Below are 19,913 nucleotides of genomic sequence, written 5' to 3'. Positions count from 1 at the left end.
CTGGGATACACTAGCTTTTTAAATATAATATGTTTCGCTGTATCAATATATTGTTTTTTGTTTGTGAAAAATTTTTTTCCTTGTATTAAAATTTTGTACTATTTTATTATATATTTTCTGAGTTTTATGTATTGAATCAAGTACCGGTATAGTCCAACATGCTTTTGGTATGATTGAATTTGGAATTGGTATAGGGAGCTCTTTATCACATCTCCCCTACCTTTACAATTTTCAATATACCTCCTTTCCCCTTGAATTATTACTGGATGATGGTACTTTCTATATGAATAGTTATTATATGGAGGCTTTACTTCATTATTTTTTGGCCATTACTATTAGGGTGGATAACACACCCCTTCTTTTGTAGATCTTTACTGGTGGTTTCAGTAGGGATTTCTACCAGTAAAGAACTGAAGTGCCTCTTACTAACACTTATTAAACGTTATTTCTTTGTTTTTACCATGAATGTTATTACATGTTTATGATATCTGGGACGATCCAGGAGGAAAAACACTGGTTTGTTAGATTGTTTTTTTCCTTTTTCCCCCCTTCCTTCTTTTTTTTTTTTTTATTTCTTTCCTTACTCTTCACCATGGAATCTCAAAGGATGGAATGGACGAGCTTTATGACCAATATACAAACTACTTGTTTGAATGAATATAAGATTCAAGACGACATAAAAACATATTTCTATAAACAATATGGTCTACCGAAACGTAAGTCCCATTTATATTGGCATATCGAATATCTGAAATTATATGTTACTAATTCCATCTGCCCAATGGGCCTACGGAATCAAACCTTCCCCACTATAAAAAAAACCATCAGGGGAATTTAAAAAAGCTTGGGAAACTATCCTTACCAACTGCAGTCTTGACTTGATGAGGACCCTTATCGAACAATATAATTCATATATATATCTCATTAGATCAAGAAATTGAAAGGTTGAATAATAATTATTTACACCTAAAAGATATTCCAACATTTTAACCCAAATGGGTCGAATTGAAAACTCGCTTAGAAGCACTAAACAAGTTCATTATTATCAAGAAACAGATCAAATTCGATAAGGACAAGGCGGCATTTGGGGATGGATATGCATACCAATGGTTGGGAACAAAAGGTAGGGGTAGAAAGTTTTTACCTATACCTGATAATATAACCACTAATACAGGGACCGAAATTGAATCAGACTCTTCCTTGTCATCTACATATTCGACACAAGGTAATGTAAGACAGGAGACAAATGCACCCCGGAAAAGATTACGCTACACTGGAGCAACCCCTCCAGCTAACACTAAAAAGGATAAAAAAGCCCCTAAGACACCAAAGGATGCCCGTAGACCTACTACACAAACCTATAGTGACACATCACATATAGTGGAGGCTTCCACTAGTCAACCTACTTTACACAGCACTATCCCCAAATTACTTAATTCCTCCCTTATAACAAATAAACAGACCAAAACTAATGAGGATCAAATTTTTTTAGATTTGAGAAAACACCAAGCCAACCTGGATTCATATATGCTAAAACCCCCACAAACCCCACTACACACTCCCAATCTAACACCAACCATAATATCGTAAACCTTACTCCTTATTCATTCTCTAAAGATGAACTATCAGTACTTCACCTGGGTCTGGGCTTTTGCCCTTTAGACCGTCTTAAAATCACTGAGACTATTAAAGATCTACACCTATTTGCACACAATCTCACATTCAAATTCATGTTTAGTAAAGATCACATTAATTCTAATTTGGAACGACAACTCACTGAAAGCACCAAACACTTCACTATAGCTGAATTTAGGGCACTTCGCGACCTCATGCTCCTATATGATGAAGGCAATACGGAGGATTCCCCTTCCCCACTGTCGTCATCTTCCCAATTTCCTGATGTACCACAACCCAATTTCCCTCATAACCCCAGCGCTATTTCAAAAAAAATTTCGTTTACGTTCACGCCGATTCCCTGATCTCACTACATGCCCAGCTATTTGGACATTTCTCCAAACCACGATTAAGGACCTAAAAAAACAACAGTGGCAAAAAGTCCATCCCAATTTGGACCCCCAACAATTCAAGGCACTCAGATCTCTACAGAGACATCCAGATTTAATAGTGAAGCCATCCGATAAAGGTGGGAACATCGTTTTAATGACTCATGACCAATATAAGAACATGTGTATGACCATCTTGATAAACAATACTTGGTATCGTCCAATTGAACAATCAGTCACTATATCCTTCCATCAGGAACTCAGGGACCTTTGCACTGAGGCCCATTATCTTGGCCTCATTGACAAAGACACCCTTGAGTTCCTTATACCTAGATCTCCTATTGTTCCGACATTTTATGCCCTCCCGAAAACGCACAAAAACCTTGAATGCCCCCCAGGGAGACCCATTGTCTCTAGTAGGGGCTCTTTAACAGACAATGCTAGCAAACTTGTTGATGCATACTTAATGCCACATGTACGCAGGTTACCATCGTACATTAAGGACACTACCGACCTACTACAACACCTTGATGGGATCCAGGTACCTCCGGACGCCCTCCTCGTGGCGATAGATATCGAGGCTTTATACTCGAGTATCCCCCACGAGTTGGGCGTCCGGACGACTGGATTCTTCTTGGATGAACAAGACCTTAATACATGGCCGTTCAATAAATTTATTTTGTCTTTATTACAATTTATCCTTACAAAAAAAAATTTCTTATTCGATACTCAGTACTATCTACAGACCCAAGGGGTCGCAATGGGCACATCATGTGCACCAGCGTATGCAAATTTATTTTTAGGAGGTTGGGAGAGATATGTCCACTCTTGTGACCAATTAAGCTCTTTCTTAGATGATGTCCTACTCTGGTATCGCTATCTAGATGACCTGTTCCTGGTTTGGACAGGCACTAGGGAAAATTTTTTACAATTTATACAAACCTTAGGTAACAATCAATTTAATTTAAAATTTACATTCCACTTAGATCTTGAAAAAATCTCCTTTTTGGACCTTCTAATTTTAAAACATCCTGATGGTACCTTATACACGGATCTTTACCGTAAACCCACAGCAGGAAATACGCTTCTCTATGCCACCAGTGCCCATCCAAAACCACTTATATGCAGCATACCCTATGCACAGTATCTGCGTTTACGCAGAAATTGTGCATTAGATTCAGATTTCAAACTACAGGCCAATGCACTGCGGGATCGTCTTCTGCTTAGAGGATACTCCAAAACATGCCTTAGACAAGCTTTTAATAGAGTTAACCAACACTCCCGTAATACACTTTTACATCATCGCCCTAAGTCTAATGAGAATGAATCTGTTAGATTCATAACTACATATTCGGCTCACCATTCTGACCTTCGCGACATTTTAAGCAAGAATTGGCACCTACTCACAGATCACCATATACTATCTAAATTGATCCGCCCGACTCCGGAGCTAGTCTTCCGTAGAGCACGATCCCTTAGAGATCATCTCATCAAAAGCCACTATTCTGCACCATCATCACTGGGACAGAACCCCCGTGGTACCTTTAGATGTAATGAATGTCCCCGCTGCCCATGGATAAAGGAGGGCTACAAGTTTGGGCTACCTAACGGTGAAACATTATATTCACGTACTTTTTCTGATTGTAACACTAAAGGTATTATCTATATGATGACTTGCCGTTGCAGAGCATTCTACATCGGCAAAACAATCCGTGAGTTCAGACAGCGTATTGGTGACCACTTATATGACTCAGGTAATGGGAAGCTGACCACGATTGGGAGACACATTGGTCTTTTCCACCGGTTTGACAACTCTGTCGTCCAATTTTTTGTATTGGAGGTAGTCCCTCCCAGCCCTAGGGGTGGTGATTGGGATCGGGCTATCCTCCAGAGGGAAACCCTCTGGATTGAGCGCCTGAATGCCACCCACCCCCCTGGACTGAACGAAACCATTTCATATAAATATTTTTTATAGATTCTATTATTGAGAATAAATATAATATATATATTTTTTTTTCTTTAATTTATTTATTTTTTTTGTTCTCCTCCTGGATCGCCCCCTCCTCCCCCCCCCCCCCCCCTCTTGTTGTTATCGTTGACAACTCCTAATTTATAACAATGTAAAAGAAATTTTTTTCTTCTTTTTTTTTCATCTATTATATATATGTATATGAGTTATACAATATGGTTACTATGTTGTTTATTATATTTTTTGCTTGATTATAATTGTATTATTGGAGTCTTTGTTACGTAGACTTTTTTGATGTATTCTTCTGATTTTTTTTTGTTTTTTTATTTTTTTTGTAATTTACTCGGTTTTGAGCCGTTCGTTTCCTTCCTCTTTCTCCCCCTGGCGGACATGTACACCTCCTGGCCAGGAGGGGCAGTCACCGTTGTTTCTTTCCCATTTTGGCTTGCAGGTTCTAAGGGCTAGACATCAGTACATCTGTTGTCTTCCGCCCTTCCCTAGCACACTTCCTGTGTGACGCCTTCCTGGAGTCCACCTGTTCAGTGTGGAGGTGTTGACAGGGTGTTGATTGTCTGACATCACATCCTGTTGGGGATCCCATATAACAGCGGTCTGGATTGACCGCTAGTTATGGGTCTGCACTCTATATGGTGGATTGAAATTTGCTACTCCTCAGTTTTATTCAGGACATCTGCAAACCAGGTATGTGATCACTTATTGGATCTATTAGGGTTTACCTCACTACCTATCCATATTGTATGTGGCTCCTTGATGTATCCATTTATAATATACTTAATTTTTATACTTATTGCAGGAATATTTTGCCTGCCTTTGAACTGCTGAAACTGAGGAGCATTCATCCCCACTGACTAACCTTGCACAGTTGGGGAATATATTAGTCTCTATACCCTGCAATTACAGATAACATAAACCCTCAAGATGGCGATCCACACACTGCCAATTTCTTGATTGAGACATTTTCCTTGTCAGGTACAGCTATATAGTCTTGATTAACTTTATTTTCTTAATTTATGGTTATATAATACAATTTTCACATTATATGTGTTTTTTTTTTTGTTTTTTTTATATCCGATTTTACCATGTTCCATCATGTGCACTATATCCCCCATGCCCGCCGGGGTGAGAAAATTTGAGGGGACTCGGACGTCTGCTTTCCTTTTTTTTTTTTTTTTTACCCCCCTTTTGTTCTTCGTAACAAACTCCCCTACAATCCCTTCTTTTCTGTAAATTTAATTGTATATTCCTTTTGATTTTGCTTATTTTGCGATATATATCTACATGACTGTATAAGTGTATGAATTCTCTAATGTATATTTTAATTCTTAGACTACCTCCAGATGAAGCGGATAAAATTCCGCGAAACTAGTCGAGGAATCTCCAAAATGTACTCCTAGAACGGAACTCGATTATGAGTAACTGTACACAAGAAATCTGGGATACATTAGCTTTTTAAATATAATATGTTTCGCTGTATCAATATATTGTTTTTTGTTTGTGAAAAAATGTTTTCCTTGTATTAAAATTTTGTACTATTTTATTATATATTTTCTGAGTTTTATGTATCGAATCAAGTACCGGTATAGTCCAACATGCTTTTGGTATGATTGAATTTGGAATTGGTATAGGGAGCTCTTTATCACATCTCCCCTACCTTTACAATTTTCAATCTACCTCCTTTCCCCTTGAATTATTACTGGATGATGGTACTTTCTATATGAATAGTTATTATATGGAGGCTTTACTTCATTATTTCTTGTCCCCATGTTGATGAGGGCAAGGGCCTCATCCCCACAACCCTGGCCGGTGGTTGTGGGGGTCTGCGGGTGGGGGCTTATCAGAATCTGGAAGCCCCCTTTAAGAAGGGGACCCCCATATCCCACCCCCCATCCGAGCATGCAACCTGGCAGGCCACAGGAAAATAGGGGGGGCAAAAGAGAGCGCCCCCCCCTCCTGAACCGTACTAGGCCACATGCCCTCAACATTGGGAGGATGCTTTGGGGGTCTGTGACCCCTCAAAGCACCTTGTCCCCATGTTGATAAGGACAAAGGCCTCACCCCCCCCTGTTTTTAATGGTAAGGGGGTACAAAAGTACCCCTACCATTTCACAAAGAAAGTGTAAAAGAATGTTAAAAAAGATGCACACCGTTGAAAAAGTCCTTTATTAAAAAAAAAAAGATTCCAGCGGTGGTAATCCACTCTTGCTATCCAGGGACAGATGATCATCTCTCCGGGGTCCAGCGATGGCTGATATGATCCAGCGACGGGTGATCTCTCCCTCCAGCGCAGCGAATCCATCCACCCTCTGTCTTCACCGGAGGAGACACTGCAGGTATCCCGGCAGCCTGGTTTCCTTTACATCAGGGGGGCGGAGTCACCCACACGTCATTGGGGAAGCCAGGCTTCCCTACTTGCATCAGGGGGGGTGGGGTCAGGTTGCCGGGATCCCCGCAGTGTCTCCGCCAGTGGAGACAGAGGATGGATGGATTTGCTGCGCTGGAGGGAGAGATCACCCGTCGCTGGATCAGATCAGCCATCGCTGAACCCCGGAGAGATGATCATCCATCGCTGAATAGCAAGAGTGGATTACCAAAATTTTTAATAAAGGACTTTTTCAACGGTGTGTGTGTCTTTTTTAACATTCTTCTACACTTTCTTTGTGAAATGGTAGGTGTACTTTTGTAACCCCTTACCATTTCAAACAGTGGGGATGAGCTGCGTGCTCGGATAAAGGGTCTGGTATGAATTTTTAGGGGGAACTCCACGCCATTTTTAAAAAAAAATTGCCGTGGAGTTCCCCTTAAAGACCCTGAAGGGTCTGTTATGGATATTTAAAGGGAACCCCGCATAATTTTTTTTAATTTGACGTGGGGTTCCCCTTAATATCCATACCAGACCTGAAGGGCCTGGTAATTGAATTTGGGGGAACCCCACGCTTTTTTTTTTATCAATGACTTTCAATGACTGATCTCTGTATTACGGGACTGACAATTCATTATAGCCATGAGTGATTTTAAATGACTTTTTTTCCTGCAGAAATTACACTTTGTGCAGGGACAGTTCTAAGCACAGGAAACATACTGGCCTTTGTGGGCGAACTTTACCGCAAATGGGAATGCCCACTTGTACTTAATGTCCCTCTGGGCCATGGCCATCAAAAGTGGTTTTAGGGCTCTTCTCCGTTGGATGGTGGAGGGGGAGACGTCAGCAAATATTTGGATGGGGTGACCTTGGCAGGAGACCTGGGGGAGAGCCCGAGCTTGTTTCATTATGGATTCTTTAACATCATAGTAATGCAGCTTGGCAATGATGTCCCTGGTGGGAGAGCCGTCCTTCCGGGGGGGGGGGCCCAAGGCTCTGTGTACTCTGTCCAACTCAAGGCGAGCCGGTGACATGTTTGGAATGAGCGACCTAATCTTGTGTGGCAGCTGTAACGTCAGTTATTGATTCTAGTAGACCTCTGATCCTGAAGTTCAGTCTCCTGGACCTATTTTCCAAATCATCTATGCGTGAAAACGCAGTGTCCAGCTGGTCTTGTAGTGTTTGGATTAGGTCTGAATTCTGATGAGAGACTGCTGTAGTCTGATCCAATCTGTTTTCTATGGCGTTCATCCTGGAGCTGATGTTCTGTAAATCCGCTTTGATTTCTCCCGTAATGGTGGCAGCAGTAGCAGCCAAACCCCTTTCCAGAAGTGTTGAGAATTTGCAAAACAAGTCACCCACTGAGAACTGAGGGGTTTGGGTGGAGGGGCCATGAGAGCCGGAGGCTGGGGAGAGAGTCTGGGCTTGTGCACTGGAGCAAGGCTGGGTGGCGAGCTGTGGGCGCTATAGGGATGGCGTATCGCGGAGCTCCCGGTTTAAGCAGCCATCTTTGGGCTCTCGCGCATGCTCACTTACAACTCATTTTAATATGCAAAAAATGTGTAAAGAACCACGCTAGAGAATAATGTACTATAAAAATGAATTTGTGTATATAAGCAGCAAATCTCCTGTAAAACATATATACAGTGAAACAAACATAATCAATCATATTAAACCAATAAAGTGATTCAAACTGACTTAAAACAGTCCACAAGTGATGTGATATATAATCCTGATGCCATTCCGCACCATCCACCACCATAGTGATCTTTAAAACATCAGTGCCTCCACCAACAGCTGAATGGCTGGTTTATCAGCTCCAATTGATCCCTCATTACAAGGGATTACATGCCCTTGTGGCTTTAGCCCAGCCTAGGCCTTTTTCTGAGTCCGGATGGTCTCCCACACAGAATCACCCCTTGGTATTGTATTAAATAACAGGATTTCTCCAAAAAAACATAAGATGACGTCATCCAGGGGCTGACTATATGACATGACACATGTAGGCATATACAGAGTGATCATTGACACTGCCCTCCCTCCCTCCTCCATGTCCTCCTATTGCTAAACACTATGGGGGTGGCATATAATATGCTAATTGATTACATTCACTAAGAAACTCACAAAAAAGCTTTGTTTAAATATAAAATGTGATGTTCAATTTATAGGGAGCTGTAAAACAGTTATTTGATATTTATTATCTAATTTGAACTGTTCTTCTGAAACTTATTTTTTTAGCAAGGCCATAGACAGTACACATTTCTTTTAGTGGTTGCAGGAAATAAATTTGCATGATTCCCCCAACAGCACAGACAGCACTGACAGGGGAATCCCTCCTGCAGAGACATTGGGGGTTATTTACGAAAGGCAAATCCACTTTTGCACTGCAAGTGCACTTGAAAGTGCACTTGGAACTGCAGTTGCTCTAAATCTAAGGGGTAGATCTGAAATGAGTGGAAGTTCTGCTGATTTTATCATCCAATCATGTGGAAGCTAAAATGCTGTTTTTTTTCCCTTGCATTGTCCCCCTCGGATCTACAGCGACTTTACTTCCAAGTACACTTTCAGTGCACTTTCTAGTGCACTTGCAGTGCAAAGTGGATTTTTCTTCAGTAACTAACCCTCATTGTGTTCTCCCTGAGGGGGGGGGGGGGGGGTCATCTCCAGGAGAGGACAGTGATTAGTGCTAGCGGCTATAGCAGGGCTAGTGATGATCGATCAACTTGGTATATTCAGCCTGCCCATACACGGTTCAAATCTCAGATGATTCTTGCTGAATTGGCTGAAATTCGAATCGTCTATGGCCAGCATTAGTCATGTGACTGGCACAGCACCAATCAGGGCTGGCCTACTCCTATTGTAGAGAGCATACATCAGCAAATAGCTCCCAAGGATCTTTCACTGCAGATGCCAAAGAACAATAAAGATCATGTGCTCACATAACAATGCTGCAGGAAAAAAAAATACAGTGGCATGATGCCAGGAAAAGGTCATCGAGTGCCCAGGGTGAAGATGGCATACTGCATTCCCCCCATCCTCACCTCCCATATACCCCTTCCAACACAAACCCCCCTCTCTATACAAACCCTTCCCTTTATCTCCCTCCTCCCAGCACAATTCCCCCTTCTCAACACAAATCCTTCCCTCCATTTCTCCATCCCAGCACACATCCGCCCCATATCCTTCCAGCATAAATCCCCCCAGACCCCTTCTTACACAAATTATCTTACCCCCAATCCCCCTCTCAGCACAAATCCTCCCCCCCCCCATATACCATATTTACCAGTACCAGCTGGTACTCTAATCCCAGGCTCAACATTTAGGGGGGCACAAAATTATTACTGTGCCCCCAAGTGTGCTGTGTTGCAGCCATGTACAGCATGCCTCCCCCGGCCCTCTACACCTCCGATGAGGCATGTCCTGACTCCCGGGCCCTTGTGTGTGAGAACAGAAAAGGGGGAGGGGCGGTGCAGAGCATACAGTGGCTGTTGGAGGAGCTCTCGGCAGGGGATACCGAGGAGCGGCTGCGTGGCGGGACTCCAGAACAATAACCGGTGCTGGGGAGAGCCCTGCCTTGATGGATGATGATGAAGGCCATGGAGAGGTGAGCAAAATCAATCAATCTACACTGTACATGTGGGGAGGGGGGGGGGGGGGTGAGTAGTGCAGGAAGTAGGAATCTGGTAGGTTAGTGTAGTGGTCAGTGTAATGATCAGGTAGGTCAGTGTAGTGTCCAGGTAGGTCAGTGTAGGGATCAGGTAGGTCAGTGTAGTGGCCAGCGTAGGGATCAGGTAGTCAGTGTAGTGGTCAGCATAAAAATCAGGCAGGTCAGTGTAGGAATCAGATAGGTCAGTGTAGTAGACAGTGTAGGAATCATGTAGTGTAATGGTGGTCAGTATAGGAATCAGGTATACAAGAAAAAGAACCGCTGCTCCAGGTGTATAAAGATAAGGCTGATTGGAGTATCTTGCAGAGTGCTAGCCCACCTCCGTGGAAAACTTGGAAAGAAGAAAGATATGGCTGCATAATCAGAACTTCCGATTGCGTTTTATTGGTAATCATTGGTAATGGTAATCATTGTTAATGATTAAGCCCTAAGATGTGTGTGAAATGCGTCTATGTGACCAAAGTTTGGTGTCTTTAGTGTTTTCTTTGTGAAACAAAATAAAATGCAATCGGAAGTTCTGGATGTGCAGACATTTCTTTATTTTTTCTATAGGAATCAGGTAGGTCCGTATAGGAAGCAGGTAGGTCAGTGTAATGGTCAGGTAGGTCAGTGTAGGAATCAGGTAGGTCAGTGTAGTGGCCAGTGTATGGATCAGGTAGGTCAGTGTAGGAATCAGTATAGGAATCAGGTAGGTCAGTGTAATGGTCAGGTAGGTCAGTGTAGGAATCAGGTAGGTCAGTGTAGTGGCCAGTGTATGGATCAGGTAGGTCAGTGTAGGAATCAGTATAGGAATCAGGTGGGTCACTGTGGTGGTCAGGTAGGTCAGTGTAGGAATCAAGTAAGTTAGTGTAGTGGTCTATTTAGGAATCAGTGGGTTAGTGCAGTGGCCAGGTCAGGTAGGTCAGTGTAGGAATCAGGTAGGTCAGTGTAGTGGTTAGTGTAGGAATCAAGTAGGTTAGTGAAGTGGTTAGTGTAGGACTCAGGTAGGTTAGTGTAGGAATCAGGTAGGTCAGTGTAGTGGTCAGAATAAGAATCAGGTAGGTCAGTGTAGGAATCAGGTAGGTTAGTACAGTAGTCAGGTAGGTCAGTGAAGGAATCAGGTAAGTTAGTGTAGTAGTAAGGCAGATCAGTGTAGAAATCAGGTAGGTTAGTGCAGTAGTCAGGTAGGTCAGTGTAGTAATCAGGTAGGTTAGTGTAGTGGTTAGTGTAGGAATCAGGTTGGTCAGTATTACTGTACTAGTGGAAGGGACTAGTGGAAAGTCTGCGGGTTAGAGGGCGCAAATTTCTAAAATAGTTGACCATTTGCCAACTCGCACTCAGAAGCCAACACATACGTATATTGCACCCACATATGAAAACGGTGTTCAAGCCACATATGTGAGGTATCGCCATGGTCATTTGAGTGAGAGCAATAATTATACACCTCCTCTAACTCAAAACTGGTAACCTGTAGACATTTTTAATTGTTGCCTATGGAGATTTTTAAGGGTAAAAGTCACCATTCCACAAGTTGCCATTCCATTTCACACTGGGGCATTTTTCAGGCACTTTTGGGCTAAAAAAAGCGCCTGTAAAGCGGCTGAAAAATGCCTCCACTGCAGCTCCAGTGTGAGAGCCCTAGTGCTTTCACACTGGGGCGCCGCTCTTGCAGAACGTTAGAAAAAGTCCTGCAAGCAGCATCTTTCGTGTGGTGTATACACCGCTCCTCCACCGCCCCTCCCCCTGAAATCAATGGGCACCGCTGCCAAAGCGCCTGCAAAGCGATTCGGCAGCGGCACTTTGCGGGCACCTTTAATTGTTTATTTGGCCACTAGCGAGAGTTAAAAGCACCTCTCTAGCAGCCAAAAAGTGCCGCTATAACAGCGGTAAAGCCCGCCCCAGTGTGAAAGTAGCCTTAGAGCCAACACAGAGCTTACTGAAGGAAATAGTTAATTTAGACCAGCTTAGTCCAAACAAACGATTTAAAGTAACAATTAACCGAGCGATCAGCTTTAACGAGGTATTAAACCCAAAACCAAAAATTTATTATTTTGCATGTTACTTATCATTAGATGTGGGGGCTCCATCCGTTTTCTTTTTTTTTGGGGGGCTTTTTTCCTGTTTTCACTTAGTGATCTGGCCAGTAACACACCTCCTGTATTAGTGAGAAACAACTCTGGAGGAATGACAAAAGGAGGCACAGCAGGCGGCAGTGTTGACAGTCGGGGGGGGGGGCAGTGTTAAATGTATTAGCGTATTCAGAGTTCATGCACACTGGCTTAAAAAATGCTGCTTTACAGGAGTTTTGTGTTTTGCCTGTGGAACAAGCTCAATGTTATCCTATGTGTCCATGCACATTAGGACGTTTAGAGGCATATTTTAAGCTTAGTATATAGAGGCAGAAAAAACCCTTCTGGTTTGTTTTTTAAAAGAAGCTTTCTGTTAGAAGAAAAATGCTTAACGCTCCTAAATGCCTATACAAAAATGCTCTATATGAGCGTTTTTTTAACTCCAGTGTGAAAGGAGCCGTTTAGATAGTAGAACAAATTGAAGCCAAACTCCAGATCACACTTTATAATCAGTTACAGAAAACTGTTTTTTTCCTTTTGGGATAAAAAATTTGTGTGAATATATAGAAGCTGATCATTTTAATCATCTCTGTCAGGTTTGTCTCATCCATGCAAACTGATACATTGTGCTGGAGAGATCGCACAGTGAAAAACAGACTTTCTGACTGGATCACCAGATGAAAAACGAAAAACAAAATTCTAAAAAAAGAAACAAATACTGCCATTACATCTAATAATTGGTAATCTGCAACATAATAAATGTTTGTTTTTTGGGTTTAATCGCACTTTAAGCTTTGAAATGCGAACAGCAACCAAATTGAAAAAAGTAACACTACATACTGCATAGCATTACACAATTCCGTCCACTAGATGGAGACATTTGTTAATATTTTGATATGACACAACATTTTCAGGAAATCAAACACAAATGCACACAGTGATAAATGTATGCTCATTATGGACTTCAGAGGAGTCGGAATGTAAAAAAACAATAATGTATGCTAATAGCGAATAGAGCTGTATGAATTTTTCAGTGTTAGAAAATTATGTATTTTAAATAAAAATTGTCCTTTACACTCTGTGGTGTAAAAAGGTGTCCCCTCTAGTTCTACTGAGATGGAAATGAAAGTATAATTTGATAGGACTTGTATGGGGACAAGAAAAATAGAACTTTGGCATGCTGGAACTTGTAGTTCTACAGTAGATAGTGGAAATGCAAGAGTCATGTTCAACTTCTAGTTATATAGAAAATAAAAATGTGAATTTAGCGTGCTGGAACTTCTAGTTCTATAGAGGCAGGAGACACGTCAACGGGGCAAGCTGAATCCTGTAGTTACAAAGAAAACATTTGTATGCTGTGCTAAGTCAACAATGCACTCCATCTATTTGAAATGTATACATAGTGAGTGTTATATCTACAGTGTATTCCTAAATATACCTCATCTGTGGAATTCTGCTTGGATTTGATAGGGGGCTGATGATGAATGCAGTAATTCCTGGGTGTCACCATAAGGGGGTGCCATTGGTTATAGGCTATTTGGACAGAGTAATCTATTTTCTAATGGTGCCTGAATAGTTACAGGGTCAACATGATTAAGCAGAGCCAGGACCAGAGGTACAGGATCAGTGGAGCCCCTCCTCTCTTAAGCCTCGTACACACGATTGGATTTTCCGATGGGAATTGTGTGATGACAGGCTGTTGGCGGAAAATCTGACCATTTGTACACTCCATCGGACAATTGTTGATGGATTTTCCATGGAAAAATGTCTGTTGACAGATTTTCTGATCGTGTGTACACAAGTCCGTTGGACAAAAGTCCAAAGTACAAACACACATGCTCGGAAGCAAGGATGAGCCGAAAGCGTCTTGTAAACTAGCATTCGTAATGGAGAATTAACATTCGTGACGTGGCAAATTATGAACTCTCGAAATGCAGCACACATTCTCTTCTTCTTTAATGGGATAATAATGAAGCTGCGTTGCTGGTGATACTGATGGAGTTCTACCAAACCTATTTTAAAGGGCTTTTATTTTCTAGTGATATCAAGAATAATATTATTATGCTTGGTCTTTGTTTTTTTGTTTTTTTGGGCAAGTTACCAAAACACCATTATCCCCATAGTTTTTAAATTCAAAGATACAATTATGTTGGTTTCCCTTGTCAATTTTACATTGTATTTATTTTTTTCTTCCAAACTGTCATTTGAAGTAAAGCACATGGCCTAGTATTATTCTCCACAATTTTTTGATTGTGCATTAAAAAAAGAAAACAAATAAAATTAGACATGCTATCTGCCAATAGAACTTAGAATAGAAAAAGTGCATTCTGTGCATCCAAAAATATAGAAAATATACCAAGATAATTCCAAGATATTTCCGAAAATCATCTGGATTATTCTCCTGGAGCTCCCGCAGCAAAGGCATATGACATAATTGGTCACTATTAATAAAGCAACCAGTTTTTGGTCCAAGAAATCCTCCTCCTCCTGTTCCTGGACTGGACTTGGGTCAAAGCAATAACTCCAAGGCCAATAATAAATAACGTGTTATTTCCTCCGATTCCACAACATGGCTGGTTGACGAACAGCCATTCACGAAATGAAATGAAAAGCGTGAAATGAAAAGCTCGAAATGAAAAGCGTGAATCAACACTCACCAAACTTCTGCTAACATGAAATTAGCAGAATTAGCAGAAGGAGCCCAAAGGGTGGTGCATGACAATTGAACTTCCTCTGTATTGTCTCGTAGTACGTCTAGTAGCTCACTATGTTCGGGTTTGTTGGCAGACAATTGTGTGCTGTTTGTATGCAAGACAAGTTTTTTGCCAATGCCCTTTGGACAAAGGTCCGAGGCTTTATCAGCGGGAATTCCAATTGTGTGTACGAAGCTTTAGACCCTTTCACATGGGCGGATTGAATTCAGCTTTTAGCTAAGTATGGATCAAGTTATCTACTGCAGCAAAACTCACACAATGCTTTCCTATGGCCCCACTCACACACTGCATTTAGCAATGGTTTTGTCACATGGGGTTTGGTGCAGTTAGAAAAAATAAATTTGATTGCGTCCAAGACCGATTTATTGCAGCTATCTGCAGCTATCTGCACATAACTGCAGGTAATTGCGGTGTACTATTTCTCTTGTAGATAGCCGCAGCTCAAGGAAGCACATCAGAAATGGCAAGAATTTTCCAACACAGCTAGATGCAGCCGCATGTAAATGCATGTAAATGCAGCTAAACACAATGTATAACTGCAAGTGAACACTGTGCCGGGATTCTCTGAATTTCGAAATAACAAAACATGCTTTTAACAGCGGCAAAACAGCCACCCGTGTGAAAGGGGCCTTAGGCTCCATTCACACCTCTCACTTTCAATGGGTTGCCCTGCACACAACAAACATGAAAAATAAATGTCTGACATATTTTAAAAATTACAAAATGTTGTATTGTGCTGTACCTTTACAATTTAATGACAGCAATATACTTATAAACAAAAAAAAAAGAAAGAAAAGAGAACATGAAATAAATATGCATAATCACCAGTGTCAGTGATCAAAACAGGTGCTAAAATATCAGTAAGCAAAAAAGATCTATAAAGAGGAAAAAAAAAATATATATATATATATATATATATATATATATATATATAGTGCCTTGAAAAAGTATTCATACCCTTTGAAATTTTCTACATTTTGTCATGTTACAACCGAAAACCTAAATGTAGTAATTTATTGGGATTTTATGTGATAGACCAACACAAAGTGGCTGTTCTGACTCAACTACAAGGCCATACACTTTATCTCCAGCTTCATATAGGGCTTACACGACCTGGTGTTCTATTTATCCCTTGCATCAATTCAGACAGCTTAATGCAATGAATAAACTCACTGTATGGAGAGACAGATGATTGATCTTTTTGAATGTTCCGTTTAATTATAGATATTCATAGGTAGAAAAATGTTGGTGTTGTAAGCCACATGGAAAGATATTACAACATGGTGGAATACTGAGCAATGAACCAAAGAGAGGAAGGAAGGGGATATACAGAACTACGGTGGGAGAGAGAATTCAGATAGACAAAGGGAACAGAGCTTAAAGACACAGAGCAATACTAAATCACATAGTGTAACAACAACAACAGTGGCACATAATTGTGACATTGTGTGGCATGCATTTGTATTCATAAAGGAGCAGGAGCAGTTCTTACCATACCTTATCTATGCTGTGGTCATTGTGACAAACAAGACCCCAAAATAAGAGATATTCCTCTGCCAGCTATATTAAAGTTTTAGTCATGTTAACTCTTTCTCCTCGTTCAATCCCCTCTTATATCACAAACGTGATATCATCATATTTCAATACTGGTATTATGAATCCATGTGCAGTACTCATAGTCTTTCATTGCTTTAAAGTACAGTCAGAGCAGCACTGGATTCAATAGCTACTTTGTGCAAATCTAGTTGTTTACAAATAGCCCTTTGTTCAATACTTAACAGTTTGATGTCTACAAAATTATCTTTCATAATTTTGGAGTAGTTATTCACTCTTTCCATTTTTTCTCTTCCCTATCCTGTCCATGAGGGAAACCATGCCCAGGCTTGGTCTTTATCAGAAAACAACTCCCTTTTCTGTGTTTAAGCGGGTACCTGGGGTATGCGCTAGCTTTCAAAAGATGTTGATGCTTTCCTTTTTCATCCCCTATGATTCCCATAACTGGAATCAATGAGGCCAAATAACACCACCCATGGGTACCCACCGGTATCCATGGATAGCATTCCTTGCTGCCACATACATATACACTATTCTCTAGGGAAAATGATAATTGGATTATAGTATCCTGAAAACTTTCAGAAACAGCAGCCACGGTCAACTGGTTCCAAACAAAAACTCACAGGATTGTTGATACCAGCTCCCCTATTCAAAACGGTATTTAATTTTGTATTAAGTTCTGGGTTATAATTACAGGGGCAGCTAAAATAAGAATTTTGAATGTGCTTGGATGCAATTTACTACATACCCAACATTTGTCATTAGCTGACCTCTGAGAAAAAGAATCCTTATACTGAAGTAACAACATTTTATCAGTAGGGGGTATGAGTCCTTTGGGCCCTTCATGTTGGATTCCCTCCTTTGTCTAGTTACTGTTCCATTAGAAGGGGGGCTGCATATGACCTTTAGGGTGCCCAAGTCCTCAAGATGATAGGTACAGTTAATGATGATCCATGTGGGCAGAAACACCATCAGTGTCAACATAAAGAGTAGGCACAAGCCTTTCCCAAAAGTCTGTTGTGAGAGAAGTGAGGTAATCTTTTTCAGTCTTATTATCACCTATTTCACTCGTTTTTCAAGGATTTGCATCACTTGCTTGACCTCCTTTATCTGTGTCTTGCTTCTGGGTCCTTTGTAGTACTTTCTTTATCCTCTCGTCATGGATCCAGGCTCCGTATTTATTCCGTGAGGACAGCGGTTCTGGTCACTGCGACTATACAAGTGGGCGGGCCAAAAGAGTAATCTTGCTTCTTGGTCTGGTTCAACTGGCGAATTACGACGAATTACGACCACGGTTGGAACTCATGTGTTGGTTCCTGTGAGAGTAATGAAAAAGAATACTTTACCGTAGATACCATTCAATTTCATAATCAAGTTTCTACAATATCCTTCCCGTATCAAACTGGGATCTCTCTGCTCTATTACCAAGGGTTTCTTAATCCAGGGCATGGGAAAAGGTCAACTTATCAGGATCTCAAAAGGGTACAAGTGATTGGTCTTGGAAGGGGTCATTCTATTTCTGCTAAAACCGGAGGCAGCACAGTTTTCCATTTGGTAAATGTGCCACCTGTAGCCTTCCTTATTTTATCTTTAATTGTTCGGTTCATTCTTTCCACTATACCTGAACTCTGTGGGTGATATGGAATTTCCACTCTATTTGAAAAGATTTGTGTTAACTTTTCAGCAGTAGCTCCATCCTTTATGTCCTACGCCATGGTACTGTGAGATGAATAAAGGTGCACTTGCTTTTGGTATACCTGGTTTCCCCTTTTTGGCAATGAGTGCTGTTTCAGGACTCATGGTCAGACCCTGTTTATGCCATCAGGCCAGATCTTCTGGTGAAGCCATAGCCAATAGGTCCTGCAAAACCCATTCCCAGGGCAAAGTTGAGGATAAAACACTAACGTTAGCCCGATTTTTTATTTATTTTTTATAATATGAAAGATGATATTACACCGAGTAAATAGATACCTAACCTGTCACACTCATGGAATGGTGCAAACTTTCAGTACTTATAAATCTCCATAAGAGACGCTTACATTTTTTTTTTTACAGGTTACATACAGGTTACATGTTTAGAGGTACAGAGGAGGTCTAGTGCTATTATTATTATTATATAGGATTTATATAGCACCAACAGTTTATGCAGCGCTTTACAACATTAGGGCAGCGCTTTACAACATCAGGTGATAGAATGATTGCTCTCCATCTAACGTTCGCGGCGTATATAACCTGTGTGTATCTGGTTCTGATACTACGGTAGCCAGTGCCTCACCAGCAACTGACCTCACCACATGTCCCTGATTGATCACCAAAAAATGTGCACTGCTACACTGGTAACCAATATAAGGGGAACTGCTTCACTAATCACCAATATAAAAGGCACTGATTACCAATGTGCAGAGCATTGCTATACAAACTAGCAATGTCAGGAGCACTGCTACACTGATTACCATTGTAAGTGGCACTACTGTGCTGACCACAATGTACAGGGGCACTGCTACACTGATCACTATTGTAAGGGAGTTTCACTACATTGATCTTTGATGTAAGGCGGCATTGCCACACTAATCACCATTCTAAAAGGGCACTATTACACTAAAAGGAGGCACTGCTACATTGATCGCCAACATGCTAAACTGACAACCAAAGTAAGGGGCCCTGCTACCCCAATAACCAATTTAAGTGGCACTGCCATACTGACTATCAATGTAAAAGGGCACTGCTACACTGTTGGATGCCTCTATAGCTTGTCTGTTATGGTCAAGGTTACTTTCCATTACCATTACTGTGTTGTCCATCTACACTCTCAGTAGCCGCAACTATTTTACATTATATGTCCATTTTGCAGTTGTTATGTAATAAAGCTATATATTTTTTTATAAACATTATATTTTGGAGTTCATATTGTCTGCCATGCCAATAACAGTCCCCTGGTCTGTTTGGAGGGCATTTCCTTTTCTGTACATATTGGGATGAGGGCATTACCACAATACTCCACCATAGCTCTATATATTGCCAATATAGGAGGCACTTTTACCTCTTCACCGCATCACCAAAGTAAGGTTGTGAAATATTAAATCAAAAATTTTAATTAAATGCCCCTTTTAAACGGGAAGAAAAATTGGGCCTTGGGTGATGGTGATGTTGGAGCCACAACACTGTTACCCCTCAGAGATGCTCTTGTTGGGCACAGGAATGGGCCCTGCTGTGAAGTATTAGATCAAAAACTGTAATTACATGTCCCTGTTGGGGCACAAAAATTGGGCCTTGGGTGGTGGTGGTGGTGCCCTAAACCAAAAATATTGTTGGAAGCTAGCATCGTCAAGATTGAGGATGAATAGGATAGTCAGCACAAGCAGTATTCAAGGGATCCCACATCCATAACAAATTCAAACAGTTACATCAGCATCAGGTGCTTGATAGCTGCTGATCCAAGACTATTTTTTTTATGAATGTGAGCTTATCAACGGAGTCTGTGGACCGGGGCACTCTTTGATCCATTACAAACCCTCCAGCAGCACTGAATGTGCATTCAGAAGGCACACTGGATGCAGGACAGGACAGTAGCTCAATTG

At 41.2% G+C, this 19,913-nt stretch overlaps 1 long non-coding RNA gene across 1 annotated transcript; it reads left to right on the top strand.

Moving 5' to 3' along the window:
- The first annotated feature begins 4,505 nt into the window (after positions 1 to 4,505).
- LOC143933218 (uncharacterized) lies at positions 4,506 to 5,429 on the top strand. Its single transcript, XR_013263053.1, has 3 exons — positions 4,506 to 4,674; positions 4,787 to 4,962; positions 5,320 to 5,429. It is a non-coding gene; the product is annotated as an uncharacterized LOC143933218 (long non-coding RNA).
- Positions 5,430 to 19,913: the final 14,484 nt, after the last annotated feature.

This window comes from Lithobates pipiens, unplaced genomic scaffold (assembly GCF_037356315.1).
Source record: "Lithobates pipiens isolate NorthernLeopardFrog02 unplaced genomic scaffold, aLitPip1_a1.2 Scaffold_27, whole genome shotgun sequence".
In the NCBI taxonomy this organism is placed as follows: domain Eukaryota; kingdom Metazoa; phylum Chordata; class Amphibia; order Anura; family Ranidae; genus Lithobates; species Lithobates pipiens.
Note: the sequence above shows the minus strand (reverse complement) of the source record. Positions and strands in the feature narration are given on the sequence as shown.